The sequence below is a fragment of the Meleagris gallopavo genome, chromosome 5 (genome assembly GCF_905368555.1).
Source record: "Meleagris gallopavo chromosome 5, MGAL_WU_HG_1.1, whole genome shotgun sequence".
NCBI lineage: Eukaryota > Metazoa > Chordata > Aves > Galliformes > Phasianidae > Meleagris > Meleagris gallopavo.
In genome coordinates this window covers 48,700,955-48,719,498 of record NC_139408.1, presented here as the reverse complement: position 1 = coordinate 48,719,498, position 18,544 = coordinate 48,700,955, and positions in this window count along the sequence as shown.

Below are 18,544 nucleotides of genomic sequence, written 5' to 3'. Positions count from 1 at the left end.
GGAATAAATTCATAAGAAAAACAGGAAGCATTCCTTGAAGGAAAATTCAGCTTATCTTGCTAAACTTCAAATCCGCAGTCTGTAGAATGAAGATAGGATAAAATGTTGAACACTTGCTTGATTTTTTTCTTTAACATTATTGTAATTTTGGCCCAGTCCCATGCCAACCATATCCTGAATCTTGGAAATTGTTTTAGAATTTCGACTGATAATAATTATATGCATTTCAAGAAAATACCTGATGCAGAAAATCCCAGCTGAAATAGCTATAAACTTAATCAAGTTCTATTTTGTGTGAAAACAAGGTCTCATGAGATAAAGTATATTGTTCACTTAAGGATAGGTAATGCTAAAGCACTAGCCATGGAATTGAGGTGGATGTGAGATAATAGCAGCATGGGAATAGAAAGGGAATGATCAGAGAACTCACTCTCTAACTTACCCACTGCATACCATAACAGTCCCCAGTTACTCTGCCACTAACTCTTGCCTGAGCCATTCATGCCTTGTTGCCTTTGCTTTACGAGTGTGTTGGTGTTTGCTTTTGCAGTGCATTTCCCACTGCTCTCCAATGATTTGTTGAAAAGAAGACCACCACTGGCTTCTGGCAAGCTGCTTTCACTCTTAAGCCCATGAGCTTAAGAAGACATGAGCCCACAAACCTGAACATCTGCACATCCCTAAGCGGACATGTAAGCCCAGTATTTCCATCAGAGGTACCATGCCAAGGACAGATTAACAAAAAACTTGGCTCATTCCCTCAAAAGCTCAAAGACACATTCATGCTCGTGCTGTGATTTCTCTTACACACCATGCAACAATGAAATTGAGAAGAAGTGGGATGACCCATTTGTTTGGTTGCCATGACAATGTGTTACTGAGAGCAGAATGCTGCTCCAAGCAGCCTTACTGCTTGGCTGCTGATAGTACCTTAAAAAATAATGTAAGACAGTTGTCCATTGTCATTACATTGCAGCACATTGACCTCTGTGAAGTGAGAGGGGAGCTCATCTAAAATAAGAGATCTGTTGCTCAGAACATAGTGTTTCTTTGAAAAGAAGTTTTTAGATTTTTTTTTTTTTTTTAAGAGAGATTAGATGAAGCAGATGAGTATTTAGTTATTTATTTGAAATTTCAGGAAGAATCATTTAATTTCTAACGCTATTGTAATGCTGCAAATAAAGGGCATAAGGAAAGCCAACAGTGCCTTAGGGACACGGGTGAGAACTGTATTCATATTGTAGCGGAAGTAAAAACATTTTCCCTGGAGTGGAAGCTGCTGACATCTGTAAGTGGGTGTGCATAGGGGACATGTAAAGATATGCTTGAGGTCTGGTTTAGAACAGTGGCTAAAGATTACTCTGCGTCTGACCCAGACAAGGGTAGGCAGTGAACAATTTTAAAGCTTATGTTTCACTATAAATATTGATAATGCAATTATTATTCATATCATTAATAATGATGAGAATAATAATTTGTATCACTGTAGAACTTACGTATTCAAGTCAAGAATCTTGCTCTGACGTATTGGGTTCTGTATCTACTTGCCTGCTCTTATATAAACTTCTACACTAATTTCTTTCAAAACTCCTGTCAGTGAACAGCAATGTGTCCCAGTAGACCAGATGTTATTTCTTCCTATTCTCTGAGACATTTGGAGACATGTAGCTGTTCCCGTCACAGGGAGGGATGTGCTTTGCAAATCTCTGTTTCCTTGACAAGAGCAGCTCTTAGCAACAGGCAATTTCCCCCTTGCAGTGGTTCTCTCCTTCCCTCTGTGTATTCGCTATTAATTGAACAGGTTTGTCTCTGCTTGGAATTCCTGCTTAAAGTGACTGTAAACCAATGTCAAAGCAAAGTGTTGTGTATCCATTCAAATCAGAACAATTCACGCATACAAGGAATGAAATTACAGAAACTTGTACACAAGTTTCTTCCTAGTCTGCATCACCAGTTTTGATTTGCAAGAATTCAGAGATTTGCTTCCCCTTTTTAACGGAACTCTTTCTTAAAAGGATCTTCTAATTTGAATTTTATGGTAAATGGAAGGGGCAAAAGTAATTTACAAAACATAGATGACATAAGGAAAATTTCTTTAATGTGATAACTGATTTTACGGGAAACCAAAGAGACAAACTATTTTGATATCAACGAAGAGAGATGCTCTTAAGACAAAAGATAGAAATGTACTGGGAAAATCCCTCATGCTACAAATGGCTAAGATCTGGTAAGTTCTTCATAAAAGAAGAGAGGACACGAGGAAGTGAATAGATTAATCTGTGATTCTGTGGATAGGAAATGACATGAGACGGAGTTTAATGACTAGGGAAAAGGAACTGAGCACAACATAACATAACAGTGGATCTGTAACAGTGAAACTAACTGCTTCAAGAGCAATCCATAGATGTGCACTGCAAGGTCTTGTCAATTTGCAGCCCCATTCCAAATCACAACCACTCAGCTTCATATGGTGTACAATATGAAACATCCGGAGAGGTGGAATCAAAATAAAAGACGTGCAGAGGAAAGGGAGTAGAGATTCCTGAAGAACAACCAATATGATGAGAGACTACTGAGCTCAGCCTATGATGAGAACAGCTGCTGCCAATAATACATCACAGAAAACAGAAAAGAGTTATCTACAGAGAGGGTAAAGCTGTCACAAAAACAAACTGGTTTTAACTGGACATATATTAAATTTGCCTGAAAATCAGAAGAACATTTAGAAAAATAATGAACAGCCTTTAAGGAGGAGAATCAAGAGCAAATGTATTAAAGAAGGGAGATTTTGACATTTCTATTGAGATCTTACTTTGCAATCGGTGGAGGTAGTGGGACGTAATGGCCCAGATATTTTATTCCAGATCTGCCTTTTGACATTTCCACATTTCCTTTTCTCATTATTGCCATCTGAATTTAGCTTCTAGAAGTTCTTCAGACTTCCTTAGTACGATTGATACCAAAACAGTCATCCAGAAATGCACCCACAAATCTGATGAATTCCTCCTTAGGAAGAAAACCACTCTTCTAAAAGTTGTTTGTGCTTGGACACTATACCTGGCATGTGATTTGTCTTACACTACAAAGCTTTCTCCTGAGAGCCTTCATGGGAAAAATGATAAAATTATACTGCAGATTCTATTATGGAATTCAAGCAAATATGGTGTCTATTCCCATTTTAAAGCTGCCTTCTTTCTTGTCAGTCTGGTAATTATCACATCCCTGTAGCAGTAGCTTCAAATATTTAGAAACAAATAATCTCTCTCACTCTTTTAATGGCCATTGGAGAAAACAATTAATTAATTTGTTTATGTTTGCATGTATAGGATGAGCGAGGGCAGCTTGTGTATGTAGAAATAAATGTCTAAAAGGGAAACTAAATCATTTAAATGAGTGTTACACTTAAACAAGAAAATGATAGACTCATGGTTAATTTTGTTCCCAAGAACTGCTTCAAAAATGTCATTTCATTTGGGCTTATCTGGGGAGTGCACTCATGAACTTTCATATTTTCAGTTTTGTAGGACAGCCGTCATGAGAGGTCAGTATAGAAAAAACATGATCCACCTGATTACAGAGCATTGGAACAGGTTGTCCAAAGAGGTTGTGGAGTCTCCTCTGGAGATATTCAAAACCTGCTTGGATGCTTTGTAGTGCAACCTGCTGTAGAGAACCTGCTTTAGCAATGGGGTTGGACTCAATGATCTCCAGAAGTCCCGTCTAACTCCTGTTATTCTATGCTTATCATAGAATCATAGAATGGCTGGGGTTGAAAAGGACCATAATGATCGTCTAGTTTTAACCCCCCTGCTATGTGCAGGGTCACCAACCATCAGACCAGGCTGCCCAGGCATTGAATGCCTCCAGAGACAAGGCATCCACAACCTCCTTGGGCAACCTGTTCCAGTGGGTCAACACCCTCTGTGCGAAGAACTTCCTCCTAATATCTAACCTAAACCTCCCCTGTCTTAGTTTAAAAACATTCCCCCTTGTTATATGATTTTTAGGCTTTTCTTCACAGAGAATTCACCGTTCTTTAATCTTAGGTACCTGTGAGATGGATGCAGTCTGTTAATAATGCATTTTAACTTAGCTCTTATGTATTTCCTTATAAAGTAAGCTCCCAGACATTATGCATTTACGTATATCAGCAAGATCTTAAATTTTTTTAAGCACTGGACATGACAAACAAGCTGGAAAGTGGACCCTAACTTTCTGGCTAGTTTCTTCAATTGAAAGTCCAAAGATCACATGCAAATAACCTAGTAACAGATGTTTCAGTGTGGTGAGCGGAAGAATCAATGACAAGAAACAAAGAAACATGCCATTTATAAAAAAAAAAAAAAAAAAACACAAAACAAAACCAGGTACTTGAGAGCATCAAATAAATACTTACTTTCAAACTTGAAAACAAAGTCTACTGACTTACTAAACATAGATTCTTGTTCTAGAGTGATTCTGGAGATATTCCATATTGCACAGGAACTATGGAAGTTGAACACATCTCTGAAATGCCTTTAAAACATACGTTTTCCTTCTGGTCTGTGCAGATGATGGGCTGCAGATTACTTCTGCCTGAGGGAATTGAGGAATCAAATTAGACCATTTAATAGGATGTAGGGGAAGAACAACATTATGAAAGGACAAAAATTGCCCTGAACTCAGTCAGAGCTCTTCTGTGCTGATATCCCAAAGACTGAAAGGATTTAAAACTCAAATAAACTAGGTTTTATTGGAGCATGGACTAAAGTGTTAGCTTTAAAATAAAGAAACCTGGAAATAACTAGATAGGAAAAAACAGAGATAGATAAACATATACACCCTTTATATGCTTAGAAGTAGGAGGAGAATAAGCAAAAAGGACATTGACAAGCAGCTAGCAAAATAATAAAAACTACTAATAAATGTTTATTAACATGCATCAGAAATAAAAAGCCTGCCAGAAAATGTGTGGTGTCCACTGAAAATCAGAATCACAGAATGGCCTAGGTTGGAAGGGACCTCAAGGATCGTGAATCTCCAACCTCCCCCACCATAGACAGGGCCACCAACCTCCACATTTAATACTAGGCCAGGCTGCCCATCAGAATATGGAAGACAAAATCAGAGGGGACAAAATTCCAGGGGTAGCTGTGAATTATGTTGCATTGGTGGTCACTGTAGAAGAAATGGAGGATGATCATATCAAAAAATTATTCTTTTTGGGGGACCCATCCAAAATTGAAGTGGTATTGAAGGGATGCTGGAAATTACTGAAGACAAACAGTCCCATATCACCAGGACCTGAGTGCATTCAACTCAAGAAATGCAAAAGCAGACAAGGATGAAATATCTGAATTATTAATGATGGTGTATGACAACTCACTTAAATTGCAGAGTTGTTGGAGCAGGTCCAGAGAAGGGCCACAAAGATGTCCAAAGGGCTGGAATACTTTTCTTATGAAGAAAGGCTGAGGGGGTTGGGCTAGTTCTGTCTGGAGAAGAGAAGGCTCTGGGGAGACCTCATTGTGGCCTTCTAGTACTTGAAGGGAGATTACAAGTAGGAGGGGGACCGATATTTAGCATGGTTTGATAGTGATAGGACAAGGAGGAATGGCTTTAAACTAAAAGAGGAGAGAGTTAGGTTAGGTATTAGGAATGAATTTTTTTAGTCAGAGGATGGTGAGGTGCTGGAACAGGCTGCCCAGAGAGATTGTGGATGCCCTGTCCCAGGAGGTGCTTAAGGCCAGGCTGGATGGGTAACCTGATCTAGAGGTTGGTAACCCTGCCCACTTCAGGAAGATGGGAAATAGGGAATTTTTAGGGTTCCTTGAAACCCAAGCCATTTTAAGATTCTATGACTGAGGTGACATTAAGATGTCAATTTTTAAAATGTATTTCTAGAACATTCAGAGGAAATCAACAAGCCTATAAAGCTGAATAACTATGTAAAGTAAATTAGTAGTATTTTAAAGATAAGCCCTTAATCACAAATCTTTTACAGTTTCTCCAGAGATGGACCTAAATGTAGATAAGGATAATCTGAATAATGAAGTTTTCTTAGAGATTCAGAATGCTTTTGATGCAGACTCTCACCACAGATTTTTACTTCAGATTTGGATCCATGATGTAGGAGGCTCACCAAAAGAGACAAGATACAGATCAGAATGAAACTTTAGCTTAACATGGCTAAATTAATGTCCGTGTGTTATAGCCAAGACAACTTCTGTGCATGGGGTTTCTGCAAGTACACTGTGGCTGCTGAGAGTACTTTTATGCAACACAGTGCACATCTGAGTTGCAGCAAACCCCAAGCAATACCTTCTCGCCCCGTAATATTTATTTCCATTATTTCAGAGTTCCAGATTTCTGTTCTCTGTTTCTCTAAACAGTTTCTGTACATGAGCTACAGGCTTCATTCTCTTAGCTGAAACTCTCAATACTCTGTGTTATACAAACTCAACATTTTTTTAATCTTAAATATTAAAGAAAGTATGAAATGAACGTTAAGGTAATGTAAATCATCTTCAGCTGTGATAGAGATAAGCCAATTCATATAACACGAGAATTTGGCTCATGTTCCTAGGAATTAGGGATGGACAGCTCCAGAGGAATATATCAACCAAAAACACAGGAAAACTTTGGAATTCAATATAGAAATATGTAGAGGAAATACTGGAGGTAATGGAGTTCAGCAAATGCAGGTATATTCATTAAAGTAGCATAAGAATACATCAAAATAGTATTGTTAAGAAGTAGATAGGAATACAACCCCAAGAGGCATAATTATGAGGATAAATATATAAGTTTCTTAAACAGAAATAAACAAAGAGTATGATTCTACTAGGAAGAGATAATTTAGGAAAAAGTACATATGTATCCCATATAAGGACTGCAGACACACTGAATGGCCTCCTGGCCTTTCCCAGAACAACTGAGAGGCAGCATCTAAGTGCCATTTAGAAGCACACTAGAAAGCATGGCTCATATCTCATATACTATTTTTTTTTTGTCTTCCCTGATGATAAGGGCAACTCAAGTCTTATAACAATGTTTTCTGAACCATTTACCAGCTCTGTAAAGTCCCAGATGTTTGTCTGGGATCTCTAATGGATTAGAATGAAATTTGTAAGGGATTAATTCAATTTACAAGCAATTGCTGCCACATGGAAAAGACATCAAGATAAGGTTCCTTGAAAGAACTCAGAAATAATAATTACCATCTAATGACTCGCAGTCCAATCCCAAAGATTGGAACCCCAATTCCAATTCCAATCTTTCTTCAGAAATCAAAATGATTTTACTAAAATATGTATCTTCCTGTTGATGTCAGTGGGCTTATAATTTCATACTGGGCACATTTCTTTACTAGTTGTCAAGAAGAGATTTTGACACAAAAGAAACTTTCATTTCAAATAGAACACTGAATAGAAAATTAACTTTGTTTAATATCTGGAAGGATTCATGTCTATTTGAGTCAAAACCTAGGTATTTTCATTGACTATCCTTAAAAAGAAAAAAGAATCTCTTTGCATTTCTATGAACACGAAGTGGTCACTTAAAAGCAAAAGGCGAATAAAGAGCATTATATATAATTTATACATGCCTATGCACTTGGATAGCTGCTGTGAAATATCATTTGCTTTTAGTATGAAGCCACAGGAATCAAACTGATTGGTACAGTATCTTTATGAGAGATCTCTGTAAGTTGGGAAACACTTTCTATTTCACTGCAGGTTTGTCCTTTAATTTGAGCAATGGCTGGAGGAAGAAATGGTGAACTTTTGATTTCAACCAGCATTTGCGAGGTACACAAAGATAAGCATGCTGATAAAGCAGACAAAGAACAGGAAAGGATGTAATTTCAGTGAGCAGCAGGCTGGTTTCTGATTGTCACAAGTTTTGCTTTAGGTTTGCTATTTCAGGAGACAAGTAATGGCCAATGACCCACTACTTGTCTGCTGTCCCTCCTAGTAAGGGAGAGCCACCATCAGAACTTGAGTAGACATCATTCCATCACCTCAGGATTGGTAAGCCAGCCATAACCTTCTGATCAACTACTCCAGTTATCAGCTCGCATCTATGGAATACTTTAGAAGGCTGATTTAGGGCAACGGTAGGCCGCTTCATGAATCTGAGATGGCAGTGCATATTGATATTCCTTGCTGAGCACAATAAAATATCCTCAATTAAGTAAATGCTATTACTGGGAATGTAAAAGTCTGAATAGTCTTCTGGAAAATAACTGCACAAATGAAGAGCAGAAACATAAATGGCTAATGGCTTATTCTTCTGGAAAAAGAGGAACTTTCTGCAACACTAAAAGCTTGGATGATGCAGAAACTCAATAGTTAGTTCAGTTTTTTCATAAATAGACAAAACTATTGAGGATATATGCTCCCTTTCCTGAGGAAATCCAGTATGCTTTTAACAATTCATGTACATTAGCAAGCAGACATTAAAAGTTAATGGCCAAATATATATATATATATATATATATATATATATATATATATATATATATATATCCTTCTCTTTATACATGTAGATGGGACAAATAAGCAGCTTTGAAACCAAGTCTTATAGTGGTGGCTGGAAGTTTCAACTGAAACTTTTTTTTTGCGAAAAGAATGGGTTTCTACAGTACAAAAATATCTGCTGTCTCACAAGGTTTATCTTTGTTATAAATGTTAAAATGGCCCCAAATCAGAGATTTTTTTTCTGCCCAGCTTTGAAATAGTTTAGTTTTATTTTTATGGAAGACCTAAAAGGTCTGCAACAAATCGTCAATTTTTCAACAAAGATTACAATTCTTTTTTAGCAATTTCAGTCTTTCTATAGAAATCAATGATTGCAATTCATTATTGAAAAATAATTTGCCACATGCAAGTCCAAGGTGATATTATTATCTTACACCTTCAACAAACAAGAGTTTAGTAAGAATATGTGACAACTGTAACCCCTTTGTATAAATCTTTTTCATTCTTATCCTTCTTATGCATATACTCTATATGGAACTCCTCAGTGTTTAAAAATGCAACATGATTGGCTTACTGCTGGGATAATAGCTTTAATAAAATCTCCCATTATAATTTATTTAATCCCATGCTCTAAAACAATTATACAAACTGTAAAGTAAGAAGAAAAAAAAAAAAAAAAAAAAGGAAAAGGAAAAAAGAAACCCTAAAGGCAAAATAAAATATTGTTATAGGCTTCACTGAATCTCACTGAAGTGTGTTGAATATTGTAACCACAAGCCCTTAGGGTAAGTTCAAAAATATGTTAAGACCCTGTTACAAAAAATAGCTTCCTGCACTATAAATTTGCTGCATACAATGTGAGAAGCAGTGGCAAGTGAGCACACATCCAGCTAGGTTTAAAAACCTAAATAACATGGTAGAAATAGTTGCTCTATACCAGTATACTCTATATGCTCTATACCTTTGGTTACTGCTGTACCAAAGCCAGTTTACAAAGTTGGTCTGTCATGAAGGTTTATCAGGATATTTGTTGATAATTTGCTTGAAGTGGTACCAGGCAAGAGCACCAGAGAAAGGCTGAACCAGAGAGAAGGCTATTGAAAGACCTGGGTATAAGTCCAAGCCAGTCCTATATGCTTGCCCAAAGCCAGACCTCTAAAACTGCTGCTTTTTGGGCAATGTTAACTGATTTGCTGAAGAGTTAGGAAAGGCAAATTTTCTGTTAGGCCTTCTTTGTATAAAAATGTCACTTTTCATTTGCACCCTAAGTGAATTAGGAGGTATCAAAGGAAAACCTAACTCCACCACCGTTCTACAAAATGCAGTTTTCAACTATTTAACTTTTTTGTACATATCTAGGGTAAAATAATACAGGTAAATTAAAAAAAAAAAAAAAAAGAACAAATCTCATTGTATTTTTCCCTATAAGAGGTAATAAATATCTTTTATTTCTGTACAGACTAATCTTATAAATGTGTTTTGAATAACCAAAAGAAATTAACATTACATCATGACTGACTAATCATATAACTTCGTACTGCATCCTTTTGATGCTCTGAAACTAGAAAACATTGTAAATACATTTGATAGCTAACATCTGCAATATTAAATCCACACATCCTTAGTGGGGGGTGCAGAGGATGGAAAATTCAAATTACTTTACAGTTAACAATTTCTTTTCTTTCTATAAAAACATGTCTTGAAACTGGGTCCACACGGAATATTAGCAGACTTCCTACTATCTTTCTATGAAGTCTTGTGTTTAATGCAGGCATAGGGATACACATGTATGCAACTTATTTCAGGATTTCCTGTTGCCCTCCCCTATGACCTGGAGCTGCTTTGAGCTATAGAGGGACTAAGGGAGGAAAAGAGTCCTAGTGGGGACAAGTAATGGCAGGAAGAGAGGAAAGAGAAATACCCGATGGACATATTTCATTCCTTCTTTAGCCTATGACCTAATATACAGTTAAGTGAAGAAAGAAAATCCATAATTGTTCAGTTGGTTTATGAAAAAAAAAAAAATAAAGCTCTGCCACAGTTGATGCAAGGTCCGGCTGACTGAATATCTTTATTGTTCAAACACAGCTCCCCTACGGTCAAGTTCTACAGCTTGGATTAGTCAAAGACCAGGCATCTGTAAAGTTTTAATTCTAGTTTAAGACCAAATCACATTCTGTCCTGAAATCCCCTGCTACAAGTCCTTCCCTTTTCCAGTGGCCTGGTTTGAGGAATGGGTTTGATAGTCCAGCCTGACTTGGGATTTACCAAACCTGGGCCACAGTGGGCCAAAGGAGCAGTGAGAAGTGATTAGAGTAATTCAGATGGAGTGCTGTGGGTTTTACTGGGTTTGATGCTCACATGCTTAACTATTTTCAACAGAAGATTTAATACAATATTGTACATATAAATTTGAAAAGACTTCATATCGCATTACTTCAAGTCTCTTATTAGGTTTTAAAATCTTGATGTTTTTTATATCTCAGCTTTGACACTGCTTCTGGGCAGATTTCTCAGTAGACACATTGTAGTTCTGTCAGATAACACAACCTGTGATATTCCTTCCTAGCAAATTCCTTGTCAGCTTTATTAACAATGGATCTATATTGCATGCTAGAAAATCCTAATCCTTTATGGTGCACTGTGGTGCTGTGAGCACTGTCCTGTTCAAAGCCCTAGAAGTGAATGCTAATTGACTGGATTAAATGTTTTGTACTTTCTTTTCCCCTCCTTTACCAACCTCCTTTCCTTTTATATTCCTTACTTCCCCTAGCTTTCTTCAAATGTCCTTCCTGTATTCAATATTTATTTCTCAATTTTTCAAGTACCACCTGCACCAAAACTTTATTTTCCCCAGTGAGGTACTTGAGTATTTATGGACTGCAGTGTCCCACTGGCTATGGGTTGTGCTTTTGCTTGTCTCGGCCAAGGTGCAGCTCGAATAAACAGAGATGCTGGACCTGCCAGCCATAGTCAAGAAAGCCTACACCCAGCAACCCTTCTTACATCTGCTGGCTCCTGCTCACATCTTTCCTAGACAAGGGGTCGGAAAGAAGAAAACACATCAATGTGCTTGAAATTATCTGCAGAAAACTTTATATTTAAAAATAAAAGACTGGAAGAGAATCACAGAGATAATTTGAAGGATTATTTTCCTGTTCCTTTCTGATTCATTTTTTTCTACTAATGGATATTTCTTACTTCAGGCTTTGCAAATGACAGATTCATTTGCATGCTGGAGTAAGTGATAATAACTTAGCTGCCTAATTCCCTGCTTCGAAGTCTACAGAGAAAATAAAAGAAATGCTCATTAACATTTTATGCAGCCTCTGGATAGAAATGATATATCCACAGACAACAAGCAGGTCTTTAGACTTCAATATTGAACTCTTAGGATACCTTAAAATAAACTAATTTCTTCGTAAGGCTTGCCAGAAAAATGTCTTGCTGCAGCCAGGAATTCCCTTGAGTTCAGTTCACCATAACAGAGTTATTCTCATAGTTAAATGCAATTTTTTTTGTGCACTTCCAAATGGTGTGATTTGCGGCCTTGATGGAGTTGAGTGAGGCTTCTAGCATACTTATGAGTCAGAACTTTGCAGTTTGGCAATATACAAATCCTGGAACAACTATTTAGGATGTTTTACTCCTATTTTCTTTGTACTACTCTTGGTTACAAACATTATGCTGTTTGCAGAATATTTAATAAAAGAAATTCACACTGCAGACCTGATTAGGTCCCTGGTAGTTTCCTGCAGTTGTGACTTTCTTATCATTGTCCCTATGAAGACATAATCATCATATTATTACAAGAAATAATTACTTTAGATTGCTGCAGAGGAAGCAATTGGCCCAGGCTGCCCAGAGAGGTGGTGGAGTCATCATCCCTGGAGGTGTTCAAAAAACATGGAGATATGGCACTGAGGAGCATGGTTACTGGACATGGGTGGGTTGGGGTTGGATTAGATGGCCTTAAGATCTTTTTGAACATTAATGATTCTATGATTCTAAGAGGGAAGCCTCTCTATGTACACTGTTGCAACCACTGCTGATAACCAAAACCCCTCTTTCGTGACAGCTGTTCCAGATTCCTACCCTGTTTCTCTTTGATTTGTTGTTCAAAATTCCTCTGCAACATACATCCCTTGTTCCTCTTACGAGTTTCTAGTGTCTGTTCATTTTAGAGGGTTCTAGATAACTCTAAAAAACGTCCAGCAAGAATTGCATTCTCAAGCCTTGTCTCTTGAAGTTTTTTTTGCCTTGTATTTTTATTTGATTCTTACTGATCTACTTTTTTTCTGACTTCTACTCACCCTTAGCAGAAAATTTGAGTATTTAGTCTTCCTTAAAGCTCTTTGGAGCACCTTTTCACTTACATTTCTACCTTCATCTCCATCTATTGCCCTTGATTATACTTCCTTCTGCCAGCCACTCCCTCCTTTGCCTGGCCATTTGTTTTTGCTTTCCCTTTGATGTTTTACTTACCCTTGAGGATTTTCTTGACTCTGTTCCAGCTGAGGGTTTTTTTTGGTGTTTTTTTTTTCTTTTGTTTATTTTTTTAGTCTACAATCAGATCCCTAGCTGAAAACACAACTCCATAAAGCTTTTATGCAATCTTGTTGCAAATAAATTATTTAGACACACACTGTATAATTGCTGATTCCAAAAGTAGCTGATTTTATTTCTGACTTTAACTTTTGCAAACCATAAGGCCCTACTGGCAGAAAACCCATTATCCTCTGAAAGAGGTAACATTTTTCTACAATAAAAACTAGTTTTCCCATTCAGTAAGTATGTAATTTTTCCAGAAAAATGTGAAAAGCTTTACTTGTGTGTGGGAACAGGTGCAGCAGATCCCCCATAGAGCTATAAATAGGAAAAATTGTCTTAATATCTATTAGAGAGCCAATCTGCTCGAGCCAACTCCCTGAGTACACTGGTGGTTAGAACAATCTACTAAGCATTTTGTGTGGAAGATACTGACTGATGTTAATATTCCATGGTATAACTGACTGCAACAAGCTAGGAACAAAGAAACCTAAGCCAAATCTCACTGATGCTTTTTCAATCTGTCCTTAAAAAGCTGTAACCACGGGGAGCTCATGCTCTCTTAAGGTAAGATATTTCAGTGGTTAATTATCATCACTGTGAGAGAGTTTTCCCTAATGTCTATCCTAAATCTCCTTTGATCTAATTTAGCCTCATTATATCTTGTCCTGTCCACTGTAGATACAAGGAACAGATAATTATTTTCTCTTTGCAGCAATCTGTTCCACATCTAAGGTTTTCTACTATAAGTTCATATTTTCTAAGCCTCTCTGTCTTCTAGTTACAGGTAATAATTTTCCTGAGTACAAGATCCTTAAAACAGGTCATGATAATGCCTTCTGAGAATTTGGAAACCAAGCTGTGAAATCTCTCATGCAAGTTTTCACCCAGCTTGGCTGCACAGCACATGATAGAAGCGCCTTGCAATTCTTCACATAAAAGTCTTCCCTAGAACAGAAATTAAAGCTTCTAAATATCATACACGTAAACGCATTTCTTCCTAGATAAGTGCAAAGTAGATTTCACGACTATAGAAAACAGTACATCTGTGGTAGTCAGGTCTTAGTCTATGCCAGTCTCCTAGATAATTAAAATTATAATAATGTGATAATTAATTCTTTCATTACTAGGCAATTAGCACCTGGGTGTGACTGAAGGTGGTTTGTGGGGGAACATTCAGCCCTGTGGCCAAGAAGTGAGAAGAAGGCAAGGAGTAATTGAAGCTGCAGACATCAACTTTTAGCAGGAGCTCAGGTTCAGGCAACAAACACTGATGTCCTGCTGATGGTCACTGCCGTCAATGATTTCCATTCAGGTCTTTCCTCCTTTCCCAGTAAATAAAAATGGTAACTTGTAGGCTTGCCTAGCTGTAGTGGAGCAAGATTCTCTTCTGTCAGGTATTGGCAAAAGAAACATAACAGCTTATTGTCATGGAAATTAATGGGCTGGAGACAGATTCAGATTACTCCATAAAGTGACAATGTATGTGGAAGCTCATAACTCCTACATAACATTCTTCATGTGTTTATCTAGAAGAAAGAGCTGACAAAAAGTACCGCTGCCTGAGAATTAAGGCAATACCATCCCAGGAAATCCTGCCCAGTTACAAAACTATCACTCACAAGAATAGCCCCACTTTCCACTTGTTTTAGATGGACAATATGGATGAATGTTACTGTTACTTTTGTCCATGGTTCATTCATACTATAATGAGAAGGAAGTTTTCATCATCACCTGAAAAGGATTAATCTCAGTTTTCACAAGATTTGCCAGCAAATAAGGCTGCAGAACATAACAGAAGTTACTGCAGATCAAGGAACAGTGGAGCATGGAACTGCTCTCCATGCAACAGAGAAAAAACAGTCAAAGGCAAGAAGAACGAGATGGGCACATTTGTCAGTAAGGGAGTGTTCATTAAGGAGTGTTCAGTTCTATTCTGCAACGCATCATTACAAAGATGAAAAGGTTAGGTTCTTGGTGTGCTGAGATCTATCAATGAATACTTTCTTTGTATTTGAAAGAGGAGCTGTTTTGTGTTTTCTGTTCGTTCTCAGACTGCTCAGTGAGTCCTTCCTCAGACTTGGACTGCTGTCCCTTGGACTACGCAGAAGATATTGTGCAGGTTGATTATATGGAAACCTAGTTTGTTACACTGGTAAGTTATACAGTGATAACTTATAAATACAAACTTTATATGTTAATGTATTAGTCACATACTCAGAAAGACTCACTTAGATCAAGGTTAATTTTAACAACGTTCTTAGGAATTTATACGTACATCTGAAAAGCAAACTGTCCGTGTTGTGAAAAACAGAGCTAGTCACTGAAAAAGACTGATTAAAGACTAAGACATGCAATGAATAACATTAAAAATGAAAGAATATAATAAAATATGACATTAAATTCAAAGCACAAATTGTTCATGTTTCACTGAGCCATCCATTTTAATACTACTGACATAATAGCATACATTATTTATTACTTATATTACGAAAATTATAAATAAAAAAAGGATGATTTTTCTGAACCAAATTCAAGTCAAGGAAGTCTGGAGCTAAGGATGGACCTTAAATTAGTCATATGAATTTAGTGTCCGAGTTAAAGTTACGCTTTTGGAGATTTTTTATTTTTTTATTTTTTTATTTTTTTAATGGAGGTTGAAGTTGCATTTTTCAACTTTAATTTCATGAATTCATTTATTACTTTCAGGAGATTTAAATGTTTGTGGAGTTTAGAAATTGATTTAATGATAATTTGTTTCAACTGAAATTTAGCAATTGCAAACTATTGCATAAAACCTGGGAAATTTTTGTTATTTTGTTTAAGCAACAGAAATAGAAGCCAAGTATTAACAGAAAGGAACTTGACATGCACTAAAAGTCTTCCAGTTGAATACATGTTAGGACTACGTGTGTTGTGATCACATGAATCATGCTTGTAAGAATAACCTTATTACATCTTCATCCTTAGACTATCAGCAGCTGTGTCCTTTCTAACACTAGGGTCACTCTAACGTCATCTCAAAATTTTTTGGAATACCTTTCATTTGTAAAAGATTGTAATTTAAAACTCTCTTACTTCTTAGCTCTTCAGGAGGAGCATGTGACGTATTCTTTAATGTCTTGGCTAGATGTAACCTTGTAACACTTGTTGTTACAGTGGGAGAAACTGATACTTTCAAGATCTCTCAGAGATTTTGCATTCAGTTTTCAAAATATTTCATTATTCAGAAGGTGCTTTGGTTACAAAGAGGGGAACAAAAACAGATTCTAAAGAACTGAGTTTAGTAGCAAACCCTGGTGGAATAGAGACAGAACTTCACCACGGTTGTTCAGGAGAGTGTTTGGAGAGGAGCTGGGAATGTATGGATACATTTTCTCCATTATCTCCATCAAGATGCTTAATTCAGTAGCAAATTCTTATATTTCACAGCTTTGAAATATGAAGAAAACACCTCAGACTGTCTGTGGTAAGTAGCACCAATTTTGCCTATCATCAGACAGATGCAGTGGGCTTTATAGGGAGTACAAGTGTGTCTACTTGGAGTATAACTCAGTCAAACAAGAACAACTTTTAATCTTGTATGCTTAAGATGCTGTGAATAGTAAGGACTGATAAACACAGTTAATTTGGCTTTTCCAGCATCAGCATTTTGTTGAAGTAAACAATTTGGTAATGAGTGATCATCATATATTCTTTAGGCAGTTATTTATATTCTTTAACACACTGTTCATTCAAAAGCAACAGAATAAATTAAAGTGCTTGACCATCCATAAGATACATAACAAACCACCTTGACTTCAATGACCAAATTAAAACACTATCAATCTTTTGAGATTTCAAGATATGAGTCTACTCTCTGAGGCTGGAATCCACTGTTTGGACATAAGTGATGGGGAAGGACGGAGGAAAGAAAACAGAATCCAGACAGAATAATTTATTTGCTAAACACACAACCTGGGCTCTTGCCACTTACTGAGTTCACTGAAAGCAAGGAAAAACTCAAGATACCTCCCTTCTTGTATTCTTTATCACAGGGATGGGTCTTTTCCAGGCAAGGAAAGAAGAGATAAAGGTATGACGTGCACAAGAAAAAATAATTCCAATTATACACACCAACCTGAAAAATCTCCTCTCTTGTTGCAAGAATGAGAAGTGAGAGTTGATTGCAACAGATTTGCATTTACAGAAAAATGCCAATCTAATACTCCAGATATGGCATTACCAGGATGTTTTTAGAGGAAGCTTTTCTTACTTGTGCTTTGAACTGAAACAAAACCAGACCAGAACAGCAAACTTTTCCTATCAAGTAGCATCCTGCACTGACCTATGATTTGTGCTTATTCCATAGCCTCTCCCAAGTTTTTTGCTGGTGCGATCTCTTCTGGATAAAGACTGCTTTATGATCTTGGGATTAGCTGCACTGCTACAAGAAGTAGGCAGCCCTCAAAATGTCTCAATACAACCTTAGTTGAAAATATAGAAATGATGACCAGCAACCCATACGGTAAACAAAGTGGAACTAATGTTCCTGTACTCCGTAGAATGTCGGTCTCTACCTACTCTACAGCAAGGGAAGGACAAAAAGTAGTTAAAAGAACATATGGCTTTTAAAAGAATTTGAATATTTTACCTTGATTTTCATATAGACCAAACTTTAGGTTATATGAGGATGGATTTTACACATACCCTAGATTAAGACTTTACAACAGAGAGAATACTTGAGAATTCCCTTTATTCCTCATACTCAATTATTCTTGCTCAGAAAAAAAAAATAATAATAATGAAACAACCAAGAAAAAACAACAATGCAAATCACCACGAGCTATGTTTGTTTGTTTGTTTGTTTAAGAAAATCATTGTAATCCCAATAATAAAATTGTATGTCTCACAAAAATTTATTTTGTTTCCTATATACTCCTTAAGATTGAATATTATTGAAGAAAAGCCCATAAATTACATGCTGTTGTGGGAGATTTAAAAAGGCTGGGAAAAATTATCTACTGTTGTACATGGGAATAGTTTCAACCCATTACATCTGCAGAAAATTTAGCTCTCTGCATGTCTCAAAGAAAAAAAAACATTAAAAAAAAAGAAGCCTGACTAACTTCTAAGCCACTATCTTTGTCATCTGCAATAAATACTACATTGTAAGTTTTGTAATTGCCATATTTTTTCTCATTTACTTTTTTCTACAAAACTATGCTCCCCAGACAAGATAGAAATGGGGATAATTGACTTTAAGTGCAAATTATAGAAAGAAGAGAAAATTAATTTCTACAGAAGCTTTGGAGACTTTATGAGGTTAAAGCAGGAAAAAGTGTAAGGAACAGAAGAGGTATTATGCCAAATTACTGTTAATTTCTGTGATCATGGAGTAAAGTCCCAGAGATACATTATCCAACTGAAGTTAATGAGGCTCTGTTCAGAATAGATCTAGATCTCTTGTAAGTATGTATCTGTACCTCCTCATAATGCTGTTCTGAAGAAAGAAATAATGCAAACACAAACCCATTGTGGTAGAAATCGGTCCAAAG